This window comes from Eumetopias jubatus, unplaced genomic scaffold (genome assembly GCF_037043125.1).
Source record: "Eumetopias jubatus isolate StellerSeaLion01/CBP00866 unplaced genomic scaffold, mEumJub1_p1.0 scaffold_9, whole genome shotgun sequence".
NCBI classification, from domain to species: Eukaryota; Metazoa; Chordata; class Mammalia; order Carnivora; family Otariidae; genus Eumetopias; species Eumetopias jubatus.
In genome coordinates, this window is record NW_028274815.1 from 17,146,594 (window position 1) to 17,150,722 (window position 4,129).

Sequence of the window (4,129 nt, forward strand, 5' to 3'; positions counted from 1 at the left end):
GGCTCATTTGATAGTAGGGGCTGGCAAGTAGGAAATTTGTAGAGCAGTTTGGAAGGCTAGAAATTCAGGTAAAAGTTGATGTTGCAAGGCTTGAGTCCGAGTTCCGCAGGGTAGCAGGCTGGAAACTCAGTCAGGGTGCTATGTTGCATACATTTATTTATTTATTTTTTTAAATTCTCTACCTACCTATTTTTTTTCCTTTAAAAAATTTTTTTATTGTTATGTTAATCACCATCTACCTATTTTTAACATTTATATTTATTTTTTCCGGCTTTATTGAGGTATAATTGATGAATAAATTGTATATATTTAAAGTAAAGAATGTGATGGTTTGATATATATACATTGTGAAAAGATTATCTTTCAACACAATGGTTGTTCCACCCCCCCTCCCCCCCTGGTAAGAATGATTAAAGTCTACTCTCCCAGTGAATTTCAGGTATACAATGCAGTCTGTGTTGCAGTCTTGAGGAGAATTCCTTCTACTTCAAGGAATCTCAGTCTTTGCTCTTAAGGCCTTTACTGTTTAGATGAGGCTCACCCACATTATGGAGGTTAATCTGATAATTTACTCACTCGAAGTCTACTGATTTACTTATTTACCAATTTATTTACTTGTTATTTACTTATTATTTATTCACTTATTTATTGATTTTCTTACTCAAAGTCTACCTCTAACAAAATACCTTTACAGAAACATCTAGACTGGTGTTTGACCAACAACTGGGCACTGTAGACTAGGCTAAGTTGACACGTTACGTTAACCATCACAGGACACTAAACTGTTTTATATATTAAATGAACTAGTGTTCCTTGGGTGTAGAGATTGTTCTTTGGATATGCAGTATAAGAAAGTAGTTCAAACTATGATCTTTGGAATCAGACTCTTGAATTTGAATTGTAAACTGCACCATGTACCAGTTCTCTAAACCTTGGATGATTTACTTAATCTATTTGTGCTTTAGCTTTCCCATCTATAAAATATGAATATAAGATTATTCATTGCTTAAGGATATTAGGATGATTACATTAATGTAGATAAGAACAGTGTTATATGGAAGTGTTCAGTAATATTAGTTATAGTTATAAACATGAATATCTTTATTAGATGGTTTTGGGGACAGGGACAGGGAGCCCAGGAAATAGGAAAAGATAAGTCAGTAGAAGAAACTCTGGTATGAGCAAGGGCAGACCTCAGCAAGAGGGTCAGGGCTAAGGAGGGAAAGGGTTAGTAAAGATGTGGAATGGGTTACACTAGTAGTTACTAGTAGATTTTAAGAATACTTGTTTTATTTTTCAGTACTGTAATTTCTTATGACATCCTCAAGTGTTAGAAAGTTGGCTAAGTACTACATTCTGTGTCAGTCATGGTTTGCAGTTGGGGACTAGAAGCAACCATGTGTTTGCATTCCCAGAGAAGTGATATGGTAGGGAAATGAAATATGGACTCTGATGATTTTATTTGAATATTAAAGTAAAGAGTGACTCCAGAACTGGAATGCTCAAGGACATTTCAATGATACACACATATGTCATTGGTTTCCATATGATATCTTATGCACCAACAGTGCTTATTGCTTACTGTCTGCCATGTTGGTCTGTCCTTTTCTATCTCTTGGCTTTTGTGTATATGACAATATTGCCTTTGGATATTTTCTGGGAGATATTTTTTACTTTGCTTAGAATTTAGACAGGAATAATTAAAGTAAAGAGGGAGAGTTGTTAAAATCAGATACCTGGGATACTGTCTTGTAGTTCTGGTCAGGCTAAAGTTGGTAAAGAGAGGTGGTTCTGAAAAGTGGCCAAATGACCTTGGACACATAGTGATGAGGGCCTGGAGCAAAGCGGGTAAAACTTTGATTGCTTCCCTTAATTGCCCACCCCATCCTGAACACATGGATTCTGGGCTTAGCCTTAGGACAGGAAAAGGCCAATTTGAGATTGGTCAGACTTGAGCACCTCGCAAACAGCTATCACAACCCAAGTCACCGGTGCCCGGCAAAGAAATTAGCATTTATCACATTTCAGTAAAAATGATGTGGCCCAGTTAAATTAGATTTCCTTTCATTTACAATAGACTTAAAATCCTATTTAGCTATAATCCAGCTATCATAAAATTGGTTACAAGGATCCTAATTTTCTGAGATATTGAAGCCTCCCCATTCTATCAGAGCATCTTGATTTTATCCATTTTCATCCATCGTTAAATTTCTTATGGCTGAGAATGCCAGAGGCGACCTACCTTTCCAGTCCACTGCTGCGTTCAGCAATAACTGGATTGAGATCAGAAACATTTATTTTATTCAATGCCTTATCTGCTCTTTTCCACTATTTTAAACACCATTGAGGGTCAGACTGAAAATCCTTCTCTGATTCTAACTGTAATCAAGCAGGAAATGGTTTTATTTTATTTTAAACTAATATCAAGCCAAGAAGACAGTATCATTTCATACAATGGGATTGACTGGCCCATTCTGCCATTGCTGAAAATTTACAGTTTGCATATTTTACCACAAAACCCATGCTTGCAGTGGTGTTTCACACTTAACATTCTTTCAGTCTTCTCTCTACTTACATTGATGTGTCTCTTATTTGGGAACCAGTTCTGGCTTTGCCACCTTTAGGGATACAGTTGCAGGTGATCTCACTACTTCATGTGAATTCATGCTGTTCTGAAGGTCTGTGCCACCTATAGAGTCTATTCATCCATAGTATGATGTCCTTACCTCCGTATGAGTCCTGATCCCCCTCCAAATAGGGCACTTTGTGAAGACTGAGACTGTGGATCAAATGGCTTCATTTGCTTCATTTAGTTGGAAGAGAATACACACTGATGGATTCATTCCAACGAGAAGAAGCCTTGTGTGTGCAAAGGCCTGTATTTTCTGGGTTCCTGACATTAGTGTCCTTAAAATGTTGGTTAGATAGTCTTTTGAGGAGCATCTTGCTCCCTCTTTCCCTCTGGTTTTCTCTAGGCCTTAATGCTTCCCATGTCAGTGGGCTCAACAGCTAAAGGTGTGAGGTACTTTGTGATCTGAGATGTAGGGATGGGGTGGAGTGGGAGAGCTGTGTATCATTGTCCATACTGAGCTCATTGGTTTCCCAGGCACTGCAGCTTCTATTCCTGTAGAGCAGGGATTGACTCTGCCATGAATTGTCATCATACTTTCTCCCTGCCCTGCCTGAATGGTGGATACTTATGGCTTTCCCTTGGAGTCATCTGCAAAGAGATGAGAAAGATAGGATTGGAACATAGTAGGAAACTTGGGTTGCTTTGATTCAGAGCAGGAGACAGGGCAGGAGATAGCATTTGTGATCCTGATCTTGTGCTCAGTATTCTCAGGTGAGCTGGAGATCTGGTGTACACCAAAGCATGATGTCACCACCAGCTGCACAATGCTGAGACACAGGCCGACTGAGCACATTCTTTGAGCCCTGTTCTGTTGGAGATACTAGGGTTTGGGGTGCAGAGACTTGTCCAGTATAGCACCTGCATTTGAGTTCCTGAACCCTCTATCTGGGAGCCTAGTACCGGGCTACATGTCTTCTGAGTCCTAAAACTCAAAGCATGGAAATCTCAGAGGCATGTTGTGGGGTAGGAAGGGAGACACACAGGAGGATAAGAGAGAATGAAAGTTGGTTATTTAAAAACCTAATGAGCTTTCCATCAGCCAGAGGTACAAAACTGAAAATGTTTTCTGGGAGGGAGAGGAAACAAGGGGCAATAACAATATGGTGCGATGTGAGCTGTGCTATGGAGAGCATGGAAGGTGTGTGAGCCCCAGGCAGAGGCACTTGACCAGTCAAGGCTTCCTGCAGCTGAAGAAGTGGAAGGCATAGAAAAGACTGACAAAATGCCTCTCTTTTTCAAACTTATAAAGAAGAATCATCAGGGTACCAACAGAAAAAAAGTGTTCATTGTTCCTGAAAGTTTGGGCCAAGTGTTTTTTATCTCCTTTGTTTTATTTATTTTTTCAAATAGCCTATTATGATGACATGAAGAAGGAATCTTCTGGGGCTCACTCTGGCCTCAGTCATGCTTTATCTCAGAAAATATACTAGAGGAGGAGTTAGCCTAGGTTGCCCCCAGTATCTTCCTCAATTACATGGGGGCTGGAAGCTGTGATTG